At 34.4% G+C, this 15,216-nt stretch overlaps 1 long non-coding RNA gene across 1 annotated transcript; it reads right to left on the bottom strand.

Moving 5' to 3' along the window:
• Positions 1 to 1,578: 1,578 nt before the first annotated feature.
• Positions 1,579 to 15,169, bottom strand: LOC129216054 (uncharacterized). The gene is made up of 3 exons (XR_008580163.1): positions 15,097 to 15,169; positions 3,991 to 4,061; positions 1,579 to 1,735 (listed from the first exon to the last, which is right to left on the bottom strand). It is a non-coding gene; the product is annotated as an uncharacterized LOC129216054 (long non-coding RNA).
• Positions 15,170 to 15,216: the final 47 nt, after the last annotated feature.

Raw genomic sequence — 15,216 nt, 5'->3', positions numbered from 1 at the left:
CCCTTCGCACCATCACCGTGGAACGGCTGGCTCCACACGAAAGCCGTCTCCAGTTTGCATCCATGTCCTACACACACGCGCATACATACACAACTACACACACGCGCGCGCACATACACAAACACATACACACATACACCTACACACACAAACACATACACACACAAACACACAACTACCCACACATTCATACCTGCACACAGACACAAACACATATGCCTACAGACACATACTCATACCCCCCCCACACACACATACACATATCCCCCCACACACACATTCATACACAAAACTACCCACACACTTATGCCAGCACACAGACAAACACACATACACATAACCCGTACACACAAACACCCCCCCCCACACACACAAACACACATGCCTACATACACACACTCGTGATTGCGAAAAACATAATTTGAATTCAAGATGTCAAAATTCAAATTTTTTTTTTTTTTCTGGTGAAATAAGAATTCAAATTAATATTTCTTAAAATGTAGCAAGCTCAAAATGGAATGCGCTCTTGTTTCATTATTGGCTGAAAAGAAAAGAAACAAATATTCCGAGGAAATACAATGATTTTACAACTTAAGTAAGAGACTTTAAGCTAAGTTTTATTTTATTTATTTTTTCGGGAGACAGACGAAAAGTGCTATATATCCAAATGTGCAATATAACAAGGTGGGATATAGCAAGGGGTTACTGTATAAGTAAAAAATCGAGTAAAGAGTAACGGTGTAGTGTGTAGAATAGGAGTACATTGGGGGATGGCGACTTGTTTACTTTTTACCACGGCAAAAACAATAATTTTGCTCATGTTGCCGCCATGCTTGCTCCACATGTTTTAATTTTACATGTAACTTTTGGTGTTGTTTAATGGATTAATATACATATTTAGTTAATTGTTTAACATTTTAATGCTGCTAAATATAATTTTTTTGGATTATTTATGTCATAATGTCACTTTAAATGATGTGTCTCGTTTGATTTATCTGGTTGATTAAATGATATTTAACAACACATAAAAATCATAAAACTATGAAATTGAAAGGAAAATAAATTAAAAATACAGCATTTAAGTAGTCAGGTGAAAAGCAGTCAATAATTTAGTTAATTTTTGCATTTAAAAGATTCATGAATGTATACACATAGAAAAAGTGCTTTAATAATACATGCTGATTGAGAAGAAATAGTGGGTGTGAACCTTCCTTTGAGAACTCTTTCTTATTTTACTCTTTTCTGTCTGATTTCTTTCTCCAAATTTGAGTATACTTGTATGTGTATTTTGTTGTTTTTTTAAAGGGATAATGTATCATTCAAGTTCAGAAATTTAGCTATTTCAACTAGGCACATTGTATAAGATGAACATGAACATTAATTGAACATTTAATAATCTTTAGCAATGAAAATCAAAATATATGGAATGAAAATATAAAATATAATAATCTTTGACAATGAAAACATATATTTAAAAATGCTTTCTCAAGAAACAGCAAACATTGAAGAAGATCCAGACCTGTCTTAAATCTTCAAGAGCTTTCTCAGAATTCTGCTTTTTCAATTCAGCTTCCACGACGTTCTTCTGACAAACATAAATTTCAGCAGACATTTCTTTAAAACGATTGATAAACTGCTGCTGCAACATTTCTGACTCTTTCAAAACAGCCATTACTTCCGAAAATTGGCTTTCATAATTCTCAATAACCTTGTTTTTCAAAAGCTCATTCGTAACCTAAATTTAAAAAATGATCTTTAGTAACTCACCAATTGAAAAACATATTATGACACAAACTTTAAAAAGCAGAAAGAAATAATGCTAACTGACAAATAAAATCTAAAACTTCAATGTATAATGTTCTATGGGTAACACGAATAATAGTGCTGCTTACTGATAAATGGCAGGAAGTTTGGCAAGACCTTATTTGGGGTATGATGTTCAGTTTTGGTCTCCTTAGCTTAAAGGTATTTATTTATTTAAAAGGGTTCAAAGAAAGGATAAGCAGGGCTCAATCGAGCCAAAGTGATGCCCAAGTCCTGGTGAAATTTGTTGTCCTACAATCGATAAAATTCCCACACTTACAAAGTAGTAATTTCTAAAAAAAGGGATAAAATTTACCGTTTTTTGGTACCCTTATAATTGAGGCGCCCAGGTCCAAGGACCTACTGTGTGTCAATCAGGCCCTGGCAAAACCAGTTTGAAGCTTTTCAAATCAAAAGCTATTCTTGAAATCAGGAAAAATTACTAGTTCAATAGGGTTGTAGACCAAGATAATATAAACAAACAACATTTTCAGAAAATTTTGATATTTTTCTAAACAAATTTTTTTAATATTACTTTTTTTTTTCTTTGACGAGCAACAAATGTTGATCTTGAATTTTGAGGTACCTCAATTAATAATATTATAAAGCAATAAATATAATTGAAAAAAACATTCTGGTTGTATAGTAGTGCTCGACTAATTTTCAACTTTACATTTTTTCTGTTGATCTCGATCTAACACTCAGTAGTAACATGTTTTTTGGCAGTAATTTTTTAAGCACTCATTTGAGTTCACAGACATATTAATTTTTTTCTAGGTCAGGTTGTAGGCACCTGAAATAATTTACCAGAAGCAGCTGTTACATGCAATGGGGTGAATTGCTTTAAGAGGGCTCTTGATGTTCATTGGCACTGTATGCACTGTGCTATACAAGTTGGGGAGCTTAATCTACAGTGATAATTTCACATGAGTCGGTGCAGGGCTGTATAACGAGAAAATAATTTTTGGGAGGGTTTTAAAACTTTCATGCGGAGCTTTGCGCTATTTGTGCTAATGGTCAAGTCGTCGGGTTATTTATTATGAAAGCATTTTATGTAGTTAATATACATATGAAAGACATTTCAATTTTGAACAATATTTTTTGGAAATTTTTAAACATAAACTAACATTAAAATGTCCAACCAAACTTTTAAGGGGAAGGGGGTTGAACCCTAAGTTCCCCTACTTGTATATGGCCCTGCATGGGTGCATCTAGCTGGAAGAAAAAGAGGGTGGGTGCACCCCACTCCTCCAAAAGATATACAGTAAAATCCCTCTAATGCGGATACTAACGGGACAAATTTTTTTGTCCGCAATAGAGAGGTGTCCCCAGGACAGGGGTTTAATAATGTTATTTGCATTGGAGCTGGGGAAATTAAAAATTGTTCGCATAAGAGGGGTGTCCGCCTTTGAGGGGTGTCCGTTAGGAGAGGTTTTACTGTATATACTCAACACATTTCGTAGGGAAAAACAAAAAAACACTAATTAGTATACACAAATGCATATTTACATAGTTTCAAAAATCTGGGAAGAGGCAATTAACTGAATGCTCAAATGCCTGCCCCCTTCCATTTTGAGCTGGTCCCTATAACCAATGAGTGCAAAGCCATCATTTCATTGCCATTTTTTATGGGATTTTATTAAAGATTCATAATATACATTGTGACTTTGCAGTATCTCCATTGGAGGAAAAAGGAGACTTACTTTATGTTTGAATAGAGCAACCAAATTTAACAGGTTGGTTGATCACATGACAGCTAATGACATCAGCTGTTACTTACCAGTTGCACTACTAGCCAATACTCTAGAGACACTTTTGGTTAAACCGCAGTTACTTGAGCAGAGGAATAATGCGCAGGTGAAAAATAATTTATTTTAATTGCTCAAAAATGTCACATGTTTCTAACAACCAGTTTAAATTGCTGTCAACCGGTGAAGCTATTAGAACAACTTCAGCAACAAGTTAACCAGTAGCTGTATTAGAACGCTCCTGCTTAGTCACTGGTTGACTGTGGTTGATTGGTTGCTCTATGTGAACACAAAACTTGTTAATCTGCCTCATTTTATGTTCATTAAACTAATAGTGAACAGAAGGAGAAGATTTTGCATAACAGACATTCAAAAGCTTAAATTATATTTTTACATGAAAGAGTTCCATTGAATGCATTATATATAAATATTTACACACCACTTGAAAAGATGCAGAAACAGTTCGCAATCTTTCCAACATGGCAGCCATGTTCTAATGGAAGTACAGCTCTGAAAGATGAAAAAATAAGAACCAAGTAAAGTACACTGTTAGTAGTTATTCATAAGCTAACTAATAACAAAGTTATTTATTTTAAAATCATCACAAAAAAAAAATCGTAAATGTTAAACAGATTTTCAGTACTTTTAACACTATTAAAAGTAACGATAGTAAAGGCAACAGGCACGGGTATCCCTTAATGCTAGCAGTGTTCAAAACAGGTATGGAAGTACTCTACGGCAATGGTTAATTTAATTTAGAAGAAAATTATTGCTTTTATTGGAGCATTTTGGAGAAACAATAAAACAATCAGTTTTAATGGTCAAAGTATTAAAAGTCTACTTTTTTCACTTGCACGTATGGAAACACTATTTGGCATGTTTTGTTGGTTTGTGAGAAAAATCTTCTTTCAAGATTCAAAAATATAACTTAAGATAAAAGGTGTCCTTTTCATCGAAACAATGTTCTTGTAAAATGCGTTTGAGCAAAATTCCAGTTCTCCCTGTTTATTTCTGTGAGGAGATTCCTCCCATACTTCTGTTGACATTTGTATGGGATAAGGGATTACTCTCGTACCTCTATAGACGTTCTAAAAATTATGCTAGTAATTCGACAAAAAATAAAGCTTTGGGATTTATTAATAGATACATTTTGAACAATTTCAAGCAAGTTATTCTTCCAGTACACTGATGTTTGGTAGTACTTCATTTGGGATCTGCTGTTCATGCTCAGGTTATGTCTTCTTATCTAAAGGAAGATATTTACAGGCAGTGGCGGATCCAGCCGATTGTTTTGGGAGGGGCCATCCGAAATTTTTGAACAAACTCCGAAATCCCCAGAAATTTTATTAAAATGAAGTTTTAAAAACTTAATTTTCGGGGTATCGGGACATTAGGTGAGGGGGTGGATTTCGGAATCTCCCTTGAAAATGTTTCAAAATTTAAATTACCGTGTAATTTTTGAAAATTAGGAAACTAAAAACGCATTTTGTCTATTTTTGATGATGTACCGAGAAAGGTCGGCTTTTAGGTGCTGGCTCCAAAATATTTTTTGAAAATAAAGCTGAGAAACCAAAATACTCTGTCATTATACATCGAGAAGTTAGAAGAGGAGGGATGCTCTTCTAGCTCTTCAGCTATCCATCATAAAAATGCACCTTTAGGTAATGTTTGCTTACATTTCAGGAAGAGTGAAGGTGCTTAGAATCCTTCATTTCTGGAAATATTTTGCATTTGAGGCTCTAAAAATTCCATTTTAAACTATTTTTATACATATTTTAGAAAGAGATGGAAAATTCGTGAGCTCCTCCAAAAACCTTCTTTTAAAGCTATTATCACGATATAAACTAGGGAGGGAAAGGGTCCTATCAAAGATCGTTTGTAATTGAACTCCCAAAAAATTTCATTTAAGTTGCTTTTAAGCAAGTTAACTGATAAGGGCTGGATAAGCTAGTTTCCGTTGACATTTTTGCCAAATACTTAAAATGCAATTTTTTTACTACATATCAAGGCATTTGTGAAAGGGTATGGGAAAAGGGGTTCTTCTCCTAGTTTCGAAATTAAAGCCATAAAAACGAAAATTTAGGCTCTCTTTGGTCTTGTAAACAATAGGTATACTCTGAGAACCGCAGCATTTAGAGATCGTCCAAGTGTCTGTAGTTGGAATCAAGAAATAATGTAAAAGATGGAGAAAAATTTTGGAAATAAGTTTTGTTTTGAGGGTAGGGACATAATTTATCTCCCAATTAAGGCCTATGCTTCTTTTTCAGTATAACACATGTGTTAAATTTTGTTATCTTCTCATAATATTTTTTTTTCTCTTTTTTAAAAAAAATTCCTACAATCACAAGGCTTTGGGAGGGGCCATGGCCCCCATGGCCGCCCTCTAGATCCGCCCCTGTTTACAGGACAGAGTTCTAAGAAGTCCAAATAAGTAGTAAGTGGACATTCAGATATACATCCAGTTAACTCCTGCACAGCATTATCAATCTATAGTCTGATATTTAGAATTTGGCAATACTGAATCTAGAGGGGGGGAACAAGTACCTTTAAAAAAGGGGAAGGATACTGACTAACATTTCATGGGAGAGGGCATGCTGAAGAATGACCTTCCTCCCCACTTTGAACAAACCTATAGTTATATGGCATAAAAAATTTCTGAAACTGCTTGGGTGTCAATAAAAGGCACTGAATCGGCCAGGAATAAGGCACTAACTAATAGGGCATAAACTTGCTAATTAATTTCATAAGCTATGAAAAGAAGAAGCATTTCAAATATTTACTTTTAAAAATAGTTAATGGATTGAAAAGATTACTGAAAATTGTTTACATCTTTACTAATAATAAAGCGGAAAGTCTCTCTGCCTGGATCGCTGTGACGTGCATAGTGCCTAGACCGTTCGGACAATTTTCATGAAATTTTGCACAACATTAGTTTGTAACATGAAAATGTGCACCTCGAAGCAATTTTTTTGAAAATTTGATTTTGTAGTTTTTTTATTCCAATTTTAAGAACATTTTACCCAACAAATTATCATAATGTGGACGAGTAAATTAGCAAATTACCATAACGTGGAATTGTAACATGGGAAAGCAAATTGGCGAGAAATTCACCATCTATTATTTGTGAATATACAGGCGAATCAAATAACTTTTTAATTTTCTATTATGGGCAAAGCCGTGCATATACCACTAGTTTTTTTTTATAAAGCGTTTGAACACAATGTGGACAGATAAACATCAATGATGGTTTAGAGAGGGGGGTCATAATTCCCATGAATCTCTTCCTGCAACCGCCCATCTTTGCCTCGGTCAGTCACTTCTGGGAAGGGGCAAATTCATCCTATTTCTGTGCTTTTTCATTGAAACACAACGTAAAAATTTAAATGAAGCTAGGTAAGGGTTATAGTTTCAAGTGTTATCCCTGGCTTAAAAAAAATCGAAGATAAGATACTTGAATTAGTATAAAAATATGATAAAAACATAAAATGCTTGCAAAGATTTTTTTGAAATGACATGCACAGGACAGAGTAGTCTCTTACATGGACTTGACAAATGGAGTTAACTTTATAACATCACAGGGTTCACTGTAGCCATCATACAGATCTACGTTCAGTCAACCTACTTGTCAGTCAAATTCAACTAATATTTTAGCAAATTAATTATGTAGTAAAGTATGTTTGTTTTTAAATACTGTTTAAGGCTTTCACGGCCGGCGTCAATATGAGGAGATAACATTTCCAGGCTTATTGGTCGTGGTCTAATTGGAGTAGAAATTCCAGACATTTCGGCTTGCTTTGCTGCAGCCATCATCAGTGGTTTGAGTTTGGTGTGACATCAGTCTCACCATGGAAATGTTATCTCCTCATTTATGTTTGTTTTTATTGATAATGAAATTCAAATAAGGGAAAAAAGGGCAGGGCCCGATCAAGCCAAACTGGTGCCCCCAGGTCCTGAGTAGAATTTGGTGCCCCTCCCCCATGAGAAAATCCGCACAATTTTAAAGTCAATGCAGGGCCGGATTAAGCCAGCGCGGGGCCCGTAGCAAATGTTTCCAAGAGACCCTCGTTTTCGAATGATATAGTAAACAATATAGCACTTCTTCATGGAGACGGGAGGTGTACTTATAACATGCATGAATACATAAATGTAGATATAGTTTTAGGGCGTTACGATGGTTATGATCCCCTCCTATTGCCCCTCGTCTTCCCGTTACTACATGTTTTTAACTTTCAATTCCAAAAACGCAATTTGTGGACGATATAAAGGAAGGGGCGTCCGGGGGTTTACCCCCGGAAAATTTCCGACATTTCAATTCTAAAAACTCAATTCTAACGACCCCCTGATCATATCAGGAAGAAAAGATTTGGATGTTATTATTTGGAGAAACTGTAGTCAAAGAACGCGATTGCATCCTATCTTAGGTAAGATCAAAGGAAAAAATTTGGGTTCACAGCGACTCTTCAGGCAGTTTTTTTAAATTGAAGTCTTAAATAAAACTTCAGATTATCCTTAATGATGTTGTAGAGAGAGGAAAGAGTGGTGTTCAAGGAGGCCCCATTGGAAAATTTTTGAATTTATTATCTGTTACTAATCTAAAAAAACAATTTTAAGCAAAAAATATTGAAATTATATACTCTGAAATGGTGTTTTTTTACGTTCTTTGGTGATTTTGGGGTGGATTTTGTGAAAGCCATCCCCTAGAAATTTCTCGAAAGTGAAGTTGTGAAAACGTGATAGATAGGCCATCGCGGGTTACGTTTCGGTATGGGGATGGGGTTCAGGCACTCTCCGAGGCAACCCGGAAAATTTTCGAAGTCTTAAAAGTACATTTTAGACTATTGTTAACAATGTTAGAGGGGAAGAGGTATACTTCCATTGAAATTTTTCGAAATTATAGTCCAAAATACGCATTTGTAGGCCACTTTATTAGAAGACGTTATAGGACGGGATCATGCTCGAGATTGCACCCATGGAAATTTTTCGAAACTGAAGTTCCAGAAAGCAGTTTTAGCGGGTTTTCGATTATGTTAAACAATTTTCTTCCTGAATATTTCTGAATTTCAAGTTTGAATAAAAAACGTTTTCGGCTACCTTTAGTGATGCAAAAGAAAGGGGTTAGGTTCGGGGCATGGGTGGCAGCTTTTTAGTTCCCTCCCACTGGGAGGAAAAAATTAAGAACGATATTTATAGTGTTTCTTCTACACCTAATTATTTTAGTTTATCAAAAAATAATATTCTCTTAACAATCATTTATTTCGCTCAGCATAAGTGTGAAGTCTCAGAATCTTTTTCTTTTCTTCTATCATGATCTCTTAATTTTGCTCATTGTTGTTTACAGTGTCGGATCTACGGGTTGTGTTACGGGTGGAAAATTTTGAGGGTGATAAATTGACATAAAGTTAAGTAACCAAAAAGAGTTTAGGATGACTAATAATTACATTTTCAGGGCTCCAATTTCGAAAGCTTTAAGAAGAAAGCACTTTTTAAACAATTTCTGGATGGTAACCCTTTTCCCTCTCTTGTCTAACATCACCAAAGAGAGCCTTAAAATGTGGTTTTAGGATTTATGCTTTAAGAATTTCTTCATCCTCCTTCTCCTGCTATCAACAAAAATTGCTTAAATTTGAGTTTTTAAAGCCTAAATTCCGAAAAATTCTGGAGAAAGCCCGTAAATTTTTTAAAATTTCAAAAAAAAAAAAAAAAATCGAAAGGAGAATACCCACCTACTTCCCTAGGTTCTCAACATTCGGGAGAAAAGGCTCCAAAGCATCACTCTTTACTTAAAGTTAGAACTAAAGATAGCCTGCGTCTTGAATATTTCAGTTTCTAACATTTTGCGATGCAAACCCGTATCTCCCTCCCCTCCCCCCCCCCCCCCGATAACGTCTCCAGTGATAATCTAAAACTACGGTTTGAAACTTGAAGTCAGAATTGTTTCTGAGGGAGTTCAGACCGTCATACCTTTCTCCAATCTTCCCACATTGCTTGAAATTTTGTTTTCAGCTATACCATGGGTCGATTCCTCAAACCCTTTCTTCCCAAAGATAGCCTGACATTGACTTCTGTTTTGAGCACAATTTCAGGAAAGAACCCTTTCCCCTTTCCTCTATTGCTATGAAACAACCAAAACTTTTTTTTAAGGCTTGAATAGCTGAAAGTTTCAGGACCCTAACTCCCTTAAATTTCCTAAGATACCTTAAAATTGACTTCATTTTGAAAAAAAAAAAAAAAAATCCAGAGAAAACCCAATTCTCCGTTCTCCAAACTTTGTCTAAAATTGTAATTTTTAGGTCAGTTTTGAAACTTTTCTGACCCAACGGAGTTTTTCTCCTTCCACTAAGAAAGATTAAAACTAAGAAAGACTAAAATTGCGTTTTTAAGACATCAATTGGGAGAAATTTCTAGAAAGCAATCTATCGAAAAAATAAGATTTTTAATTTACCTGAGCATTTAGAAAAGCTAAATATAAAAAAAAATTAAAAAAATAATTTGAATTCTGAAATTTTGAATTCAAATTATGTTTTTCGCAATCACAAGTTGCGACAAGACCCTACCCATTGGTTACTACCCTACTCACTTGTTTCTAGTCACGGCTCCTGTCCCTCCAAGTCTACCTCTCCTCTTGAACGGAGACGTGTGTATTAGTTGTGTATGTGTAGGATTTTATGTGTGCGTAGACCTGTGTGTATGCACGTTGGCGTGTGTGTATGTGTGTAAAGGCACTGTGTGTATGTGTGTGAGTGCGTGGTGTATGAGCGTGCATGTGTGTAGGATGCCACCGACTAGGAGCAACTACCAGGGGACGGAGTCGCACCTGCAGGTGACGATGGATGCTGAAAAGGGCACGGACACCAAAGACGGTCAAATGAGAACAATTAGCAATCGTGATTGCTCAAATAAAAAGAGAATGGTAGAGAGAAATTTAAACGGATTAAAGTACGGAAAGTAGTTTCTTTTCTGGATTTTTTTGTCATGGCGCGGGGCCCCCAGCAGCGCGGGGCCCGTAGCATTTGCTACTTCTGCTCTATTGCTAATCCGGCCCTGAGTCAATGTTTCATACTAGAAACTACATTTTAAAGGAACATTACTACATTTAAAAAAGGAAACCTGGGATTTGAATACTAAACACTTGATAGTCACCAAACTAATCACAGTTAAAAATGCCTCTTAAGGCGAAAAAGAGTTAAAAAAACAATTTAAAACTGCAAAAAAAAAAAGAAAAAAAATCTTACTAAAATTCTGACAGCAAGCTTTAAAAAGGCTTCTTTCTGGCTTTAACAGAGGCAAATGTGTCAATCAAATAATCGAAATCTATGTTTGATGTCACAGAATTTTCAATGGTCAATAAGGAAAACACCTGTAACTTATCCTGAGAAATGCAGCTTCTCAAATGATTTTTGATTCTTTTCAAAATTGAAAAGGAACGTTCACTGGAACAGCTGCTGATAGGCAAAGTAAGAAGAAACTGCACGGGTGAATCCACATTCGGAAATGTATGTGTAATGTTTAGTGATCCTTTGTAGTAGATTGTAGACCTTGATGTAGATGACCTTTTAAAACATTCTCCAGGAGAAGGGCTACGTTTGCAAAAATTTGAAAATATGTTAATTCTTCTGGAAAATGTTCATCTATGTCATCCGAGTATTTTTTTTTTTTTTTGAAATTCTAGAGCTAAGGAACAAGGACTTCTTTACACGAAAATTTTTTTAACTTAATGAGTTTTGAGTTGATTTTTAAAAAATTTTGAGCCCCTTCTTCCTTAAAGTTGAGAAAAAGTAAAATAAGTTTTTTTTTAAAAAAAAAGGAAGTATGTGAATTTAGACTAGGCCATTTTGGTGCTTCTAAATTTGTGGTGTCCAGGTCCGCGGACCCGTCGGACGGTGCGGTAATCAGGCACTGTATATGGGTAGTTGGATTTCCCAATTCACTTTTCACTATCTCGTAAATGAAAAATAAGGGAACCCTGCACTTACACACCTTGATTATTGGAGAAAAAAATACTTTAAAACATATCAATTTGATGTTATTTTAAAATTTTTAAAAAATCAACAATTATTCATACAAAATAAATTAAATTCATTTTAAACAAAAGACAAACTACAAAATATTTAAACTACAAAGTACATCAGATGCTGTCCCACTTTGAGAGCTGGGGAGTTTCATGAAATCAAGAGAAGGAGGAGCTGTCAAGAAGTGAGGTATCACACTTTTTATTAACACGCTTTTATTAGCTTCACCTGTATGTATGTATGTATGTATCTTGTAACGGAATCTTGCAACTCAAATTTCGCCTACATCCTGCGATCGGATTCTTTTGAAATTTGGCACGCGATCTCAGACCCGATGACAATGCAATATTCTATAATCAAATTAATTAATTAACTTTTAATTGTTAGTTCCCTTCAATTTTAATCAATATTTTGGCATAAATCCAACAATGTGAAAAAGGAAAAATTTTAAAAAATACATTAAAAAATGCTCACAAAAATTATTTAAAAATATCTACAAAAACCTTTAATTTTTCTGCATCAGACAAAATTTGTTCCAATGTTCCAAGGTAATTAGAACATGAAATATAATTGTTTTTAACTAATTTCATGCCAAAAATTAGGTGATTCTTCAATTGGAAATTCATTGCTGATCAGACCATTGTTGAACAAAACTTTTATTCAAATGCATCTCAAATTTTCAAAGTAATATAAATATGATTTCCACAAACATACATCGATGACTCACAGTAGCTTCCCATCGGGGTGTCCTTGTCTTAACTTTAAGATATTACCTCGCACTCGTTTTATCAATAATTTCGTCGCCTGATAATTCTCCAACATAAGACTAAAAAACAGAAAAATTAAAAAACAGTTTTAAAAAACTATAAAGCACGTTTTCGTAGCAAAATGAACTAAAAAGTGAAAAATAACCTTTGGATGATAGTAGTTGACCAATCACTTAATTTTAATGTAATACAAAAAAGCGTGGGGGGGATTCTTATCAATTGTCTTGAATTTCTTCCATTTGTTGTTCAAGCAAAAATGTAAATAGACAGCACCCCACGCTTTTGGTGGACGATACATGACCTTCGGCTGAAGGATCCAAGGAAGTGACGTAACGAGCTTTCCACCAGAGAAGTATCCCAACGCGAGCGGGAAATAGGGTTGTCACAATGAATGTGTCAAAAATGGACGATAATGTTCAATGTTGGGAGAAATTGTTTCTCAAATGCGAATCTCCTTATTTTGGATATGTTTCATCTTATGACAACTAACTGGGAAGCGTGGCACGAAATGAGGGGGTGACGCGACTGTAAGGCGTAGAACCCTTGTGTCTTTTGAAGTACTCGTAGATAAAAATTCTGAGAACATATACCTGTTTAGAATCTAACAAAAGTCACTTCTCCTTTGTTTAGTTCCTCTAAATTTCTTGGAATATAGCCCCTGCGTGGGCTTCCTGGGGAAGTGGGGAATCTAGCATTAAATTTTGCTGCTTATTTTAAATTCAAATGCATTCAAAATTATTACTTGACACTAATTACAATTAAATAAATTTTTCATCTCTAAATTCTATTTTTTAGAAGATCTGCATATTAATTTGTCAAATTTCCTTTCCCCCCCCCCCCCCCCCCCGAAATGAAAATCTCGCTACGCCATTGATTGGACCCCCTCCAAAATAAAATCCTGGCTACGCCACTGCATACAATCCTTTACTGCTGCTTGACTCATAAAATATGACACTATGAAATACAAAGGGTAAGAAAGCCCCATATGTAAAGAGAGTGCTGGGCTTTCTTACCCTTTGTATTTCATAGAATGTATTACTATGCACTTATTTCTGAATACTTAGTTGCGAGTTTTAAAGATAGTAAAATGTAACATCTATTTTTATGCTGTACACATTGAGGGGAGGGAGTCTTGACAAGCCTATGCTTTACACATTTTTTAAAAAACAATAGTTAAACTCTTTAATTGCAAGTTGATTTTTTTTTTTTTTTTTTTACATTATGCAATGAATTTTTGAAATAAACAAAAATCATTTTTCTGCTATGAATGGGGCAAACCTAACCTGGTTAGTTTTTAATGGTGTGATCTGCTTGATAGCTCTGCAATGCCAATCTCTTCTTCAGAACAGAGGAAAATGTAATTTTACCTTGTCACCTTGTTTAATAATCGCATAAATTCTGAATTTGAAGTAGAGCACAGTGTTTTACTGTTTAGACACAAACTTGCAATGAAAATATAGTAGGCATGTGTTGAAATTTTCGGAACACCCTTTTGCCAATCAATGCCAGGTAATAAAAACTACCCGAAAATAAAATATTTTGGAGTTAAATGCAATGCCATCAGTGCAAAGAAATTAAGTTACTCGCCAGAAATGGCTATTTTGTCCGATTAAATGAAACTAATTAAATGATCCCATAAAAAAATTAAAAGAAAAAGAAGTGATAAGTTTCCACCTTTTTTATGGAGATACACAAATTTACTATTAAAAATAAATGTTTCAATGCAAGTCATATATTATTCTTTCTTTATGAACCATAATGTTCAGAACAAATTTTACACTTGTTCATTTTTTAAAAAGTATAAGTTATGTTAACTATTTTACTTTGCCCGACATTCCCCCATATTGCGAAATAACATTTCCTCATTCTTCAGGAGTTAATACTTAAAAAAATTAAACATTGGTTCTTTAAAAATTCCAAATAAAAAACTAATGAAAACATTTAAAAATTAAGAACGGTAATTTTTATTATTGTTATTTTATTTATTTATATTTTGTACATTACAAATAAAAATTAAGATATTACTTTATATCATTAAAAATAAAGTGTGTTCTTTTATCCCAATCAAATAACGACTGAAAATACTTTTGGAAAATATAGAACAGAAAATATATTTTTTACACTTGTATGTTAATCACGCCCGTCATTTCTAATGCTCCCATAAATTTTCTCGGATCCGGCTGGGGGGGGGGGGAGATAATAAAATAGTTTAATAATCATGCCCTTTTCCGTTTGATATACCATAAGGAATTCCTGTTGTTAAGACAGCGAAATACGGATAACAACTTCTGCCGCAAACATGGGAGGGAAAAAAGGCGGAGCTAAAATGACGTCACTTCCTTGGATCCTTCAGCCGAAGGAGACGTACCGTCCACCCACGCTTTTTTGTATTGCATAAAAATTAAGTGATTGATCAACTACTATCATCCAAAGGTTATTTTTCACTTTTTAGTTCATTTTGCTACGAAAGCGTGCTTTTTTAGTTTTTTAAAACTGTTATTTAATTTGAATATCTTTATGAAAAAATAACTATACTGGCGTCTCATTTCTATTTGAGTAAGATAATGTGTCAGATTTCTTGAATTTGAAATACTGTTAGAAAGGAAACAAAGTTTCTTAAAAGTCTTGAAAAAGGCTGGACATTTCTTATATAAAAGAATGTAGTCTGTATAAAAAGAGTACTTCGAATTAGCCTTTAATTTTGTGTGATATTCAACAAACATTCAAAGTTTTAGTTTTCAAGTATCCAAAAAGAAAGATAAAACTTACTTGGCGTAAATGAATGCAAAAAACGCAAAAATTAATTTTTTGCTTGTTTGAAATTTCTAAATGCACGCTATGATTAGGCGCTTGCGCAAAACAGAGGAAAACATCAGTGGTTGCTATGGT

Source organism: Uloborus diversus, chromosome 2 (genome assembly GCF_026930045.1).
Source record: "Uloborus diversus isolate 005 chromosome 2, Udiv.v.3.1, whole genome shotgun sequence".
NCBI lineage: Eukaryota > Metazoa > Arthropoda > Arachnida > Araneae > Uloboridae > Uloborus > Uloborus diversus.
Note: the sequence above shows the minus strand (reverse complement) of the source record. Positions and strands in the feature narration are given on the sequence as shown.